The sequence below is a fragment of the Chelonia mydas genome, chromosome 2, assembly GCF_015237465.2.
Source record: "Chelonia mydas isolate rCheMyd1 chromosome 2, rCheMyd1.pri.v2, whole genome shotgun sequence".
Taxonomy (NCBI): Eukaryota; Metazoa; Chordata; order Testudines; family Cheloniidae; genus Chelonia; species Chelonia mydas.
In genome coordinates, this window is record NC_057850.1 from 254,452,267 (window position 1) to 254,467,166 (window position 14,900).

Sequence of the window (14,900 nt, forward strand, 5' to 3'; positions counted from 1 at the left end):
TCTGCCCCTGGGGGTGGAAGCGGCACTCCTGGGCACGGCTACTGGTCCCCGCTCTGGTGGCACAGAGAAACCGAAATCCAGCATCACTGGCTGGCTGGAGCTTCCCTTGACAGAAGGGGAATCCGGGGATGGTCTAAAGCCATACAGCAGCTTCTAAGCCACGGCCTCCAGGCCCTGAGCACAGGAGACATTCCCAGGGGAAAAGGTGCGTGGGCAGGCTGTCTCTGTGCTCTAGCTTTCCCCAGCTTCCAAAACTGCCCCTTGGAGTAAAGGCTGTGATTAGAGCAGGCCTCAGACTGATCCCCAGCTGGCCCCAGAATCTAAAGACCATGAAGGGGACTTAAAGCCATAAGAACATAAGAACAGCCCTCCTGGGTCAGACCAAAGGTCCATCTAGCCCAGTATCCCATCTTCCAGCAGTGGCCAGTGCCAGGTGCCCGAGAGGGAATGAACAGAACAGGGAATCCTCAAGTGATCCATCCCCTGTTGCTCATTCCCAGCTTCTAGCGAATGGAGGCTAGGGACACCACCCCTGCCCATCCTGGCTAATAGCCATTGATGGACCTGTGCTCCGTGAACTTATCAACCAACTTCCCCTCATGGTGTGCAATGCTGCGCTAGCCCAGGGTAGGGACTCGGGCCCACTGAATGGCAAATGGGTGCCAGTTTCACTCCTGTTCCACTTATACCCACGTTCTGGCTAAGGTCCAGCCCCAGGGCAACCCGCCTGGCCACCCCGCAACGCCGCTTAGCTCTAAGTACGCTGGCGTAAAGGAGTGCACTGCCCATCTGCGCCGTGACACGTGTGTGAAAATGGGGCTGTGGTTAACGGGAGGCAGGAACCAGGGCTCCAGGCATAAAAAACTCACTGGCACATAAAAGAAAAAAACCTCACTGCCCGCCCGGGACAACAGCCTGACCCGCACCAGGTGCTCAGAGTGTCCAGCAATGAGGGGCATTAGCCAGAGAGCTTCAAACAGGAACCCAGGTGATCTGGGGGCAAACCCTCAGCGGACGTAAAATGCTGTAACTATTGAAATCAGTAGCGCTACATTGAAGCACATGGAGCAACGCTGATTTACACCAGCTGAGGATCTAGCCCCACTGCCCTGAGTAGAGCTATGCTGATTTACACCAGCTGAGGATCCAGGCCCATTGGCTAGAATGGAGCTGTGCTGGTTTACATCAGCTGAGGATCTGGCCCCACTGGCTTCAGTGGAGCTGTGCTGGTTTACACCAACTGAAGATCTGGGTTGGAGTGAAGCCGATTTACACTAGCTAAGGGTCTGGCCCTACATTTAGAGATGACTGTTCTAGCATCTGTTTTCTGTATTCGTAGCAGTATTTGGCCTCGTTTCAATGCCTTCCATGGGAGGCTTTCCAAGGACTTCCCCAAAATGAATGAGTTAAGCCTCACGAAGCCCTTGGGAAGTGGCTCTCATTATTCCCGCTTGCCCCTTTGTCCGACCACCACATCCCGTCACTAACCCCAGAGGCACCCATCTGTGGAGCAGTAGCAGAATTTTGGGGGTTTTCAGATTGGCTTCCTAGGGGAGGAAAAATCAGTGGCATGGAGTGTGAGTATACACTAAGTTGAACTTGTTTTAGGTACACATATATGCCAGTCCTGGCACAGAGACGGTCACAAACAGCATGCAGGAAATCCCTTCCAGCAGAAATCTCAGCCCACACACCAGTGCCCCAGGAAGCTACTCTGGCCCAAGAATTGCCACCAATTATAGAGAATAAAGCAGAGAGCAAACTCAGAGAGCTTCTCTCAAAGGACTACTTCATAACAAAACAACACAATTTTTCTTCCATGGACTGAAAGCTTGCTCGCGCACTAAGAACTTTAAGACCATGTGTAATAGCACCACCTAGTACTTCTGCCATGCCATTCCCACTTACAGATGAGGGAAATAAGGTGGCGAGGTGAAGTGATTTACCCAAGGCCATGCAATAAGTCTGTGGCAGAGCCAGGATTCAAATCCTGGTCTCCTGATACCTAGTTAGCTACTCTGCTCTATCTATCTGTTTATGCACCCTCTTAATTGATTAATGGGACATCACTGTAATTTTCACAGTAACCAAATACGATGTCACTAAGGAGAATAACTTCAAGTGGCAAATACGCACCAGGAGCAGATAAACTTTTAAAAACAAGGGATCTCATCCAGACAGGTGGAAGTGTCTGGACTCCCTGACTGACATGGAGTTGGACCTGTTTACATTAGGTCTGAATTTAACCCAAAGACTCTATTTCCTCCCAAACTCCCTAGTCTGAGGCTCACACTGAACTGCTCAGCGCTGTCAGGCTGCGGCCAGCTTTGCCCATGCCCACTGGCCAAATGTTAGAACATAACATAAGAACGGCCATACTGGGTCAGACCAAAGGTCCATCTAGCCTAGTACCCTGTCTTCTGACAGTGGCCAATGCCAGGTGCCCCAGAGGGAATGAACAGAACAGGTGATCATCAAGTGATCCATCCCCTGTTGCCCATTCCCAGCTTCTAGCAAACGGAGGCTTGGGACACCATCCCTGCCCATCCTGGCTTTCACAACATCCTCTGGCAAAGAGTTCCACAGGTTGACTGTGTGTTGTGTGAAGAAATACTTCCTTTTGTTTGTTTTAAACCTGCTGCCTATTAATTTTATTTGGTGGCCCCTAGTTCTTGTGTTAGGAGAAGGAGTAAATAACACTTCCTTATTTACTTTCTCCACACCAGTCATGATTTTACAGACCTCTATCATATCGCCCCTTAGTCGTCTCTTTTCCAAGCTGAAAAGTCCCAGTCTTATTAATCTCTCCTCACACGGCAGCTGTTCCATACCCCTAACCATTTTTGTTGCCCTTTTCTGAACCTTTTCCAATTCCAATATATCTTTTATGGGATGGGGCGACCACATTTGCACGCAGTATTCAAGATATGGGCGTACCATGGATTTATATAGAGGCAATATGATATTTTCTGTCTTCTTATCGATCCCTTTCTTAATGATTCCCAACATTCTGTTCGTTAGGTGACTTTACTGTCAGAAACGTAGGCACCTAAAGGATTTATGCACATACAGGCTGGTTTTGAGGATCTACATGTTGAACTTGGTCACTTAAAAGTGGCAGTTAGGTGCCTAAATCCCTTTGTGGATCTAACCCTTAGTCTCTCTGTGCCTCAGTTTCCCATCTATGACTTGAGGGTAACAGCACTGCCTTAGCTCACAGGAGTGTTGGCAGGGTAAACATATGAAGGCCTGGGAAGTGCTCATGACGTGGGTCATGTAAGCACCTTTTAAATAGTTGTCTATCCAGATTCTTGATCTCTTATTTCACTTGATGTGTTTCCCTGTACGGACTCCTGTGCTTTGCAAGTGCCAAAAATGCTACCCCAAGCACGAGGTGTGGTAGCAGAAACAGACGCAAAGCTCTCTAATTCCCCTCTGGCGATGGCCTGGCAGGTGGACTCTCCGCAGGCAACCACCGAGGGGAAAAGCTATCTACAGCATGCGATTCCCCCAAAGCCCCTGCGCTAGCCACGCCCACACTCCCTGAGAGGAAGCTAGGTAAGCCCTGGCTTTGTAATTGTGCTGTGTAGTTATAGGCATCTGGCTAAAGAGGAACATAGCCCTAGATTTCCCCTCCTCTCCTTGGCGATGAGCCATTGCGCTGCTGAGAGATGCTTTGCATCACACGCTGCAGCTGACGGTACCTGTGATGAGAGAAAAGCCACAGAACCCCTAGAGCGAGCCCAGTTGTTTCCATGGAGCCATTCAATCTGAACTGATTCAGTGATCGTAATGGTGACCATAACATTTTGGCTGCAGCGTTTTTGCCTCGGTCGTTTTACTTTTTCCTCTTCTCAGAAATTCGGAGTGACGGTCAGGCTGGTGGAAGGTGCTGGAGTGACAGCCCCAGAGCTTGGCGGCCTTTGTTTTTCCAGAGAGCAAGCCAGCACAGGCCGCTGTCAATGCAAGAGGCTGCTGCCTGGCCGGCTTGTCTTAGCCGTCGCCTGGCAATGTAAGAGAGGAGTTTAGGCCCAGATCCTCAAAGGGATTTCGGTGCCTAACTCCCATTGATTTCAAAATACCTAAATACCTTTGAGGATCCGGGACCAGACCTTCATTGTTTGCTTCATCCTTGACCCCCTCAGCTAACATCTCTCTCAATTCCTAGTATGCTGCTGTGTCTACATCCATACTCATCTCACCTACCCTGTCTGTTCTCCTATCTGTCTCAAATATGCCTCTGCTGTGCGTGGCAATCTCTGAATCCACCCTGAGAGCCCCTGCCTGGCAGTACAGCGACACCTGCCCCTTTGCCAGGTGTTAATCATTTTCTCTGCAGCTGCAGCAGGCCGATGGCCCCTGCATGTTGATTCAGCGCCCAGTCCCCTTCCCTCATTCTGCTCAGCAAGGGCCCGATCCTGCTCCCCTTCAAGTCAGAAGTAAATTTGCGACTGGACGGATCTAGCCCTTTGGTCCAGTCTGGTTCCTCTTTCAGCTCAGTTTGAGCTCTTTTCAAATGGTGGGCAAGAAGGAGGAAGTGTCATGACAATAAGAAAACAGGAGGAACAGGTGTCTCTGCTGAGGGAGAGTTGACACCTCTGGTTAATTAGGAAAATCACTGGTCAATTTCACTCCCTGCTGAAAATGACAAGATGGGTTTACAGGGAGGAATAAACCCATTTTTATCCCAATGATTGCTACCTACTTCCAGGGGCTGAGGCCAGGTGGTTCTTTGCTGCTGGAGTGAAATGACAGGTCTGGGTGGGGATGCTGCTTTTTTACAAGGGGAGCTGTTTTTAGAGCCCACAATTGCTTTATGATGGACACTTGAAGGGCTGTAAAAGTGTGGGGGTGTTTTTTAGGCGAGCGCCCCTTCTCCGTAGGCCCTGGGTCGTGTTTTTAATCTTGATTTCATGCTGCAAGTGAGAAAGGAAGTAGGGGAGGAAAATAATGTCCCCTTGAAGCTAAAGTAACGACTGAATAAAAGAGGAATTGCGTGTCCCCACCCCACACACGTAATAAAGTGCAGAGCAGTGAGGGACCTGTCACATATGTGTTAACTGGTGCTTAACTATGGGAAATGAAGCTTTATGATCCATTGGGTTCTAGGCCTGGGCCATAAGCGCAGGCCAGAAAGCTTGGGCTAGGAGTTGTAGGAAAGCCACTGTGAAATTTCAGCACCGTAAAAAAGCGGCTTTGAAATCTGACAGCTGCAGCCAATCTGGCATCTTTGCTTTCCAGCTACGGCAAAAGGAAAGCCAGGGGGCCTGATCCGGAGCCGCCCTGCCACTTGTGTTGTCATTTACGGTGCAGCAAATCTAGTGCAGCCTGCTACCATTCAGATCTGGGCGTGTTTCACAGCCATTGGGCACTGGCCCAAGGTACAGGGCAAAGGAGAATCAGGCCCGAGACCCAGGCAAAGGAGAATCAGGCCCACAAGCATATATTTGCTGATGCACTCTCCCAGTGGGGTGCCTCAAATTCTGTCAGGGTCTGCCCCCAGTCCTGGGGCGTGGCCAAGCCGACCACAGCATTGGAGCGGAGGTGGTTGGTCCACCATCTTTGCACCTTCAGGACTCTGGGGCTGCCAGTGGCCAGTTTGGACACGCAAGGTCTGATTCCCTTGGGGAAGTTTGCACTGACGCAGCTGCACGGCCCCGGAAAGCAGATGCGCTGCATGCGTGTGAGATGGGGTTCACGGTGGCTCAGCTCATTCTGGTAAACGACTGGAGTACATTACATTGGTGCCAGGCCCACTTTACACCAGTACAGCATGACCACAGGAGAGGTTTGCCCCAGCATAGCTACATCAGTGCCAATGCTGGCAGCCCCCAAGGGCCAGACTTTCCCCTGTGGACCAAAGTCCCTTGCCTGACACTTGATAGATGACATCATGAGGCATTTAGGGTTTGCCAGTCAGCTAGAACCCAAACCAGAGCCTGAAGGTCTTCAGGCTGACTTGCACAGCAGCAATTCCAGATCAAGTATTCCTTGTGTTGCTCTGGATTGACACTGGTGTAACTCCATTGAAATCAATGGGGTTACGCCGGCACAAAACCAGAGTAACCCAGGGTGAATCGGGCTCCTGAATTGCTAGACATTTATCTGAAGCTTTGATTGTTCATCCCCTGCGACTGTAGTCCCAGCACCCACCTTAGATGATGATGATTTGTATTATCATAGCATCTGGGAACCCCATTGTGCCAGGTGCTGTACAAACACAAAACAAACAGACGGGCTCCAAAGAGTTTATGATCTAAGTCTATGACAAAAGACAACAGATGGAGCCAGACCAATGGGGCAGTATGAGGAAACAATGAGACAGTATTGGTTAGCAGTGGTCCTGGCCCATCAGCACCCAGAAGATGCCCTCAGATGCCAGAAGCACCCCATTTCCAGGTCCTGTGTGGGGAATCCTGTGACTGTATCATGCCCATGTGAGGAGCCCCAGAGCAGAGAGCCCCATGGCTGGGGGCTTCCCTACCAGGATCAAGTTTTCCTATGGGGAACCTTAGAATCAGAGAATATCAGGGTTGGAAGAGGGAGGTCATCTAGTCCAACCCCCTGCTCAAAGCAGGACCTAATCCCCAACTAAATCATCCCAGCTAGGGCTTTGTCAAGCCTGACCTTGCCAATGCGGTGAGCTGGAATGATGGCCCGGGTTGGTTGGGACACCTTCCTCCCGTGCTAGCCCCTTCATTTCCAGATTAAACTGATTTTTACTGAAAAATTTGCAGGTTTTACAAAAAGGGTTATTCAGTTTTTTCCGATTTTCACCCTACTTTTGTATCATTCAAATGTACAACCAATAACATGCTTTAGTCTAGAAGCTACACACAATAAACAAATGCGCACGCCAGCTCTGAAGTGCACGCCCATCTGAACGCGCTGATGACTCTCACGCCCACCACGTACACATTTTAGGCTATTAGCAGATAACGGTTTAAAGATTTGACACACTAAAATGGGAAGAAAAAGAAAATCCGTGTCCGAATATGGTTCAGAACACAAGGAAGTATTTGAAAGTTTTAACGAAACAAAACCAGGAGAAAAGGATGAAGTTAGGCGTATGCGCTGCAAATGGCGTGGCCCCAATTGTTAAATGTAAATATTTGTAGGCTAATAGTTCTAAGTCTACAACAGTAGATTGTAACCTGTTCATTCAGATGAAAAGTTTGATTTGGGGATTAGAGATATCTTGTTTTCTTAAACTCAGAGGTGGCGTTGTGCTTTGAGCTCTGTTTTAGTTCCGTAGCAAGCCACATGGACGAACGGGATTCAAAGCATGAATCTAGGGAATACTCTTCTCCCCCCCTCCCCCCCGCATCTTTCCGTCCACTAGAATAAACCCGATATTTACCCAGAAAAAGTGTAAATAATGTTTTGCACTGATTTTCACCTGTTTTTGTTGTTGTGGTAATAAACACTGATACATTCCTGGGGAAATTAAATAAAAGAAAAACGAAGGGCCCTACTCATGTGCTCTCTGCTGGCCTGGCAGCAGGGGGAAGGACAGCTGAAATCCAAGAGGGGCTGGGGTGGGCTCAAGGTGTTCCTCAGACAGATATAATTAATAAAAATATTTGTTACTGTTAATTAGTGCTGCAGCAGCACCTAGAAGCCTCTGGAAAAGGGAAATCTCTTTGAAAGAGCCCCTGATTCTTCCGATTTACCAGTGGGTCCCTGCTAATCCAGCTGACCGCTCCCCTCCCCCCTTGTCCCTTTCACTCAGGAAACACCCTGAGGATGAACTGCCTTCCCTTTCCCCCTGGTTCCCTCCCTCCCTCAGCTCAATAAAGCCTTTAATTACTGCTGTGGAGACAGGTCTAAGCAGGAGCGTTGGTCTCAATCAAGAGGCGAGAGGAAGTGGAGATGACTTCATTAGCCTTCGAAATCTCTGTTAATGGTATAAATCAGGCACAGGTATGTTCCATGGCTCAAAGGTCAGGAAACAACCCTGACAGGATCCTCCTAAGACAAAGGCCTTCCCAGCAGTGATTCAACGGTGCCCTAACCTTTGCATACACCAGACGCCTCCCACCCCGCCTTTCCCCGGCTGCATTGTGAAACAAACCCCTGTGTTGCAGAACAGTAACCAATCACACCAGGACTAGAACCCAGAGCCGTCAGCTCCAACAGAGATCTCTGCACCTGGAGCTAGAAAAAAACTCCCTAGGAACAGAAGAACTGCCATAGCAGATCAGACCTGGGCTTTATCCCACCCTGGATTCTGTTTCCAACAATAGCCAGCACCCGCTGCTTCAAAGGAAGGTGCAGGAAAGCCTTCAGGAGGCAGGCCAGGGATAAATTGCCCTAATGGAGTGTTACTTCCTGACCTCTGATATTTAGAGCTTGGTTTATGCCCTGAAGCTGGAGGGTTTATAGCCCATCCAAACTTCCTCTGAAAAAGTCCTCTGAATGTTCATATTATTCATAGAAATGCTTCAATCCTACTGAGCTTTCGGACTCAGTGATAGCCAGTGGCAATGAGTTCCACAGGCTCATTGTGCCTTGAGCAAAAAATGGATTTTCCTTTATTATTTGACATGAGCAGCCTTCCAATTGTTCTGAATGTTCCCTTGTTCATAACCGATAGCAAGGGGGTGATTAGTAGCATCTGCTTTGCCTTCTCTGTGTCATTCCTTATTTTGTAAACCTTTATCATCAGGCCTCTCTATCCGTCTCCTCTCAGAATTAAACAGCCCCAATCCTTTCAGCCTCTCTTCATGCCTATGGAAGTTTATCCAGACTGCTAGCCATTTTCATTTTCCAGCTCTGAAACCCCTGGATTTCTCCTCTAGTCTTTCTGAGACACGGTGGCCAGAACTGAACACCCTGCAGGCAAGCCTGGCTCATTTCTTTATAACCTGCTGGTACAGTATTATTATGTCTCATTCTTTACGCAGCCTACACTTGGATCGCTTTATTTTCCACTGCGGCTGCAGATTGACGAGAGGCTTTTGTTGAGCTGTCCACACTGATGCCCAGCACACCCAGTCTCCTTAGAGCCCAATTCCAAAATCACAGGCTTTTACCACATGAGCTAAAGGAGAATCCCCATTCGCTGCTTGTAATGTAGAGATTGTGCCACACAGTTGAGCAGTTCTGAGTCGATCCAGTAGAGGGCAGTAGAGCCCATACAGACAAGCCATTCCATAACATTGTACTTTGGCTGGATTATTTTTTGGTTTGCAGGTAGCCTGTAGTTTCATTAATTTACCAGGAGAAACACGTTTAGCAGACGTCGTTCATTTCCAGCACAGGAGTATCGGCCCTGGGCTGACCAGTTCCAACAGCGCAACAATAAAAGGCCACTTTATGTCTGGCTTTTCCAGCTCAGTTCTCCTCCAGATGTATAAAGAGGATCTATTTTTAGGCCCCTATTTTGGGGCGAGGGAACAGGAAGCGGCACGGTTGCTCAATGAATCACAGAGTTTCAGCGTGGCCAGAATGCATGCAGCACACCCACGAGAAGCTCGTTTGGAAAAAAAACCTCCCGGGCATAGGCCCTGGATGCCAGCTGTGTGGGAGCCTTCATGCACACCGGGTGAGAACCACCCCTGGGCAGGGGGCTATGCACCACTCTGGGCTGGAGGAGGACTTGCCGGGTGCCTAAGCCTTGTGATGGCTGTTTGCCCGGAGGGGTAGATTTCCCCCGCCATGAATGATGTCAGCAGATGATGTACAGTTTCAGGTAATCCCTTTTGGCTGAAGAATGGCCTCTTTTGATAAAGAGAAAAAGGAAATGGAGATAATTATTGGCTGTCGGGAATAAAGGAGAAACTCTGAACTCACTGTCCGGCTGACATGAGAAGGGGAAGCCGGGGCAGTGTTGACAAATGGCCCTCAGCTCTGAAAAGGCCTGCCTCCAAAATGCCACTGGGCCTTGATGCAAAGTGCAGTTGGTGATTTAAAGAGAGGAAGGCTGGGACCTAGAACTGGGGTGGGGTGGGGATGCCTGCAATGAACCAAGGGAACAGGCCGTGCATCCTCCAGTCCACGCAAAGCCCCAAGACGCAGCAGAATCGGACCTCAGGTGGCTTAGGGCTTGATCTAGCGGGAATTACACCTATTGACTTAGATGGGAATTGGATCAGGCCAACTTAGGGGCCTGATCCTGAGCACTGGAAAATGCCATTTAAACCAGTGAGGTCTGGATCCACTCCCATTCCCCACTGATTGGGGGCCGGGGCGAGAGCCCTGCAGACCTGCACTTGATCCATTGGCCTTCTAAGAAAGCCTGTACTTCACTCCACAGTGTCATCCCTTCTCCCACTGCCTCTAGAAAGATTTTCTACAATTGAAATACCTCTCCATGATAGGCTGGATGAGTCACATTTCCATGGCACTGGTCATGTTTGTAAGAACCTTTCTGCTAGGCAAACCAGCTAGCAAGCGTGAAAAATCAGGACTTTTTTTTTCCAGGGGTGGGAGGATAGAGTTGCATCTTTAAGACAAAGCCCTAATATTGGGACGGTCTGGATAATACCTGGATATCCGGTCACCCTACCTTCTGCCCATCTCTTTGGGCTTCTTTAACATGCGGCTCATTTATTCTTCGGGCAATTCCAATTACTGCAACAATGATTCCCCTCCACCTCCCCGACTCCCCAGTCTCCTTCAAGGGGACTGTTGTGTCCTTTGCTCTTTAGAGAATAAAAGCAGTATGTGTAGAAACGCCATGGGAAACGGGGGCGCTAGCGCTGGGGCTCAGTGCTTGGACCGGACAGGCCTCAGGCGAGCGGGACTCAGACTCAAATCTTTGCTCAGCCAAGTGCCATAAAGACAATGATCTTCTCGCTGCTGTTACACCTGACAGCCCCTTGAGAGAGGCAGCAACCATTGCAAGTGACTTGGGAGGCCAGGAGGGGGAGCTCTCTTGCTGTGTCAGGGAAAGACGGGGTCAGCCAGTGGCAGGGTTGAGCTGAGATTTTTGGTCTTCCTACCCTTCTACCTGCCTCGGGATGGCATTTGCTGCGGCTTCGTGGAGCTCGATCCAAAGGTCTGGTTGCTAGGGAGTGATTTGGTTTTGGCTCTGTTATGTGAAGACGCTTGTGCTGCTCAGATCCAGCCCTGGTTTGGGCTGACTTCATTCCAGGGCTGAATTTGCCCCTGCTGGGTGTGCAATAGCTGAAAAAGATGCTTTTGAAAAGCAAAGTGTCCGTAGCAACTTTCCTGCAGCAGCACCCGTACCCCATTTAACAGTGGGGGAAACTGAGGCACGGAGCAATTACGTGGCTTGACCACGGCCACACAGAAAACAAATGGCAGAGATGGGCCTAGAACTCAGCTAGCCCACTTCCCAGTGTTTCACTGCCCTCTTTTCTCAGGCTCAGCCTGTTTTGAATGTAGCTGCTGTCACTGGAGTGTCTGAGCACCACACACAGCAATGCAGAGCTGCCTGGAGCTATCCAAAATAGATTCATCAGAGGATTCTGCCCCGTTCACCAGCTCTCACTTTCCCTGGCACAAACAGGAACTTTTCTACCCCACCTGCTGCCTGCTCGTGCCATGCATTGCTCACTGCCATAAGTACCTGCTCACTGATATAATTACCTCTGAATACATAGCACTGCTCCTGCTACAAAGCCGGAAGTCAGCAGGGCAGTGGGACTGTTAAAGGGAAGGGTATCTGGCAAGTCAGCTCCCTTGTACGCAACGGAGCTGGGTACTGAAAATCCAGCTGATCACAGCGCTGAAGGAATAGAAGCACATTCCTTCTTAACACGGCAGTCGCTGTTTCTTTGTAAGCTTCAAGATAATGATGATATTGTCTCTTCTTAAAACAGGGAGTATGTTTTGTGTCTTGCTGGATGAATACTGGGCTGGGGTCAATGATGAGTGTTTGGCAATTACTAGGGCAACCAGATGGATTTCCTGGGTTTTCACAGTCACAAAGCTTCAAAACCGGCCTGCTTGACTGGGTCGAATACACAGTCAATGGATAAGGCAACTAGGGCCCAGCACCTTGAAGGTAATTAGGCATTTCACTCCTGTGATTGGGGTGTCCACCTCACGCAGGACAGGAAGGGGTTAAGGTGGCCAGGTAGGCCTATTAACTGCCCAGGCTGCAGCTGGAGGAAAAGCCAGGCAGGGCGGGGCCCTAACTGCTGACAGTGCCCAGGTAAGGAGGAACAGGCAACCGAAGGAAGCTGCCCAGAAGTAGGCTGCAGTTGCTCCATTAGAGGAGGGTGGTGGGAAGTTGGTGAATCCTGAAAGGTAGGAGAAGGCTCAGGGGAAAGCAGCAAGGTAGGACAGTGCAGGCCTTGGCTGCTGACTAGAGGGCCCCTGAGCTAGAACCGGAGTGGAGGGCAAGCCCGGGTCCCCCTGCCCGCTGCTGCTGAAGGGGCATTGGTGAGGCAGTGAGCAGGAAGACTGCCTGAGCCTGGTGGTCAAGACGGACTTTGCTACCTCCGGAAGGGGAATACATATGGAGATCTAGCCGGAGGGCCGAGTCACGAAGAGGAGGCTGCAGTTCCTGGAGCGAGAGGGGCCGCAGGGTGAGACAGGACGGGTGAAGACACCACCAGAGGAGAGTGCAATGCCTGGCAGAACTAATCCCTAGGTTGGCCTGGAGAAGGCGCCTCCAGCAGAGAGTGGATCCCATCACACTCCCATGGAGGATTTGGGCCCAGGATACTTGTGTAACTAGCTTGGAAGCCTGAATGTCTATATGCCTTGGGCTCCTGTTTGTTTGCTGGAGCTATTCCTTGAATGTTTTCAAATGACAATCAGGTTCCTAACCCATGGGAGTGGTTTGTGCATGTGTCACAAAGCCAAAATAAAGCCCATTGTCACTGATTCAGGAAAGCACTTAAGCACACCCTTCACTTTAAGCATGTGCCTAATTCAGCATGTAAGTCAGCGGGCTTTGCTGAATAGGGACGTGCTTGAGTGTTTTGTTGAATAGTATTTGGCAAATACTGTTGGACTAGGGCCTGTGGGCTAGAGCCAGGGCTGCGTTAAGGGAGCTTTGCACTACTCCGTTGGCACAAAGCTGCCCTAGAGCTGGTGTGATCAGCCACATCCAGATCACTCACGTGTAAGGGGATCCTCTAGGGACACAAAGCCAGTGTAGCTGCTCTGATACCCTCCACTGCACCCATACAGGGAGAGTGGCTGGGGAAAAAGGAGGCATGGCTGGGATATCCCCATGTCTCGAAGATCCCCAGCTGTTAATGGCAACCGGTGCAATTTAGAGCAGCCCCGAGGATACCCTAAATTGTGCCTGGGAAAGACCTAACTCAGATCAGTCCAGACCAGGGGAGCACAAAAGCAGCTTAAAGCCAGTATCTCTCCCACTGAGCTGCACAGAGTTCTCCTTGGCCACAGCTCAGAATCTGGTTCTGCATGGCCTCATACCATCGCCCATATCAAATACAACAAGCTCCATTCGCTTCCAGTTTAAAGGGACTATGCCAAAATGGAGTATTTTAAATACCGTCTTATGAAACCTAATCGACAATCCGCATGGAAATGTCAGGATTTTCAACAAAACCAGGTCTGTCTGTGTTTTTGTTTTGGTGAGTGGCACAGACTGAAGAGTTAAACCTTCTCCTGCTGTCTTGGAAATCCTAACACAACAGCATTGGCTTAGTAGTGCGTGAGAATGCGCAAGAGAAACTGACTATACATAGGTTTCAGAGTAACAGCCATGTTAGTCTGTATTCGCAAAAAGAAAAGGAGGACTTGTGGCACCTTAGAGACTAACCGATTTATTTGAGCATAAGCTTTCGTGAGCTACAGCTCACTTCATAGAAATCAAAAAGAAACCAAGCTGGCCAGTCTGAGTGAAGTGGAGACAATAGACAAACAAACGGCAGCTACAGCAGAAAAGGAATTCAACTGTGGAACAATCAGAAGTGCTCTCGGTAACCCAGCTGTGGAATTTTTCATATGCATGGAGTGTTTCTTTTGACAGCCCTGGGGAAGACACCATGTTCTTGAACGACGAGGCTGAGTCCTGAAATCTTTACTCAGTTTAATACTTAGTCACCAGGACTCCGGCAAAATGCCATTTGAAATCATGGCGTAAAGACTTCAAGATTTGGCCCAATGCTCCTACACCATTGCTGGTGCCCAGATACTACACTGCTGGGCACGTAAAAACACTTATCAATAGACAATATCCTGTTAAATAACCGCTCCAGTCTCTCTGTTACTGTAAACTGAAGGGTGCTTTGTAATAATACTTCTTCTTTTTTTGGTTGGTCTTTAATGTGACTTTATTCTTTCAGTAAAAAGAAGAGTGAACTCTTATGCAACCAGAGCAGAAGCCGTGGATCACTCGTACTTCCAGCTGGGTGGGAGTACTCTCTTGGTCTTGTAGTAACGAGCCAGCCTGTGAATTCTGCTCTCGATCAGAATAGACGAAATTTAGCATCTTTATCCTTTCTGTTTCTCTCAAGATGTTTACGAACAGCAAAAGCTTTCTTGATCAAGTGGTACAGATCCTCTGGAAGGTCTGGGGCAAGTCCCTTGGACTTAAGGATCCTTAAAATTTTGTTGCCAGTGACAAAACGAACTTAGGCAGGTATAAACACCCCCCTTGCCCTAGGGATCGTCAGCAGGATTTGAATCCACAATTTGTCAGCACCGGGCTTTACTGCATGAGCTAAAGGAGTAGCCTGTGAGCAGAAGGAGGTTGCCCAGGTCGTTCTCATTTATCACCATTGCAGCACACTCGGAATAACGTCTTGAGAAACGTGCCCGTGCCTCCTTGTGCACGTGATGGCAAATGTTTGATCTGCAGCCACTCAGTGGCTTAAACGAGCCTTTAAGGCGGACCCCTCGGCTGCTGTGCTGAGGCGCGCCTGGCTAGACTTCACCTGGCTGGGAACGATCCCTGAGACACCCAAAGCCGACGTTTGAGGATGCCGGGCTGGGTCTTAGCCAGCGAG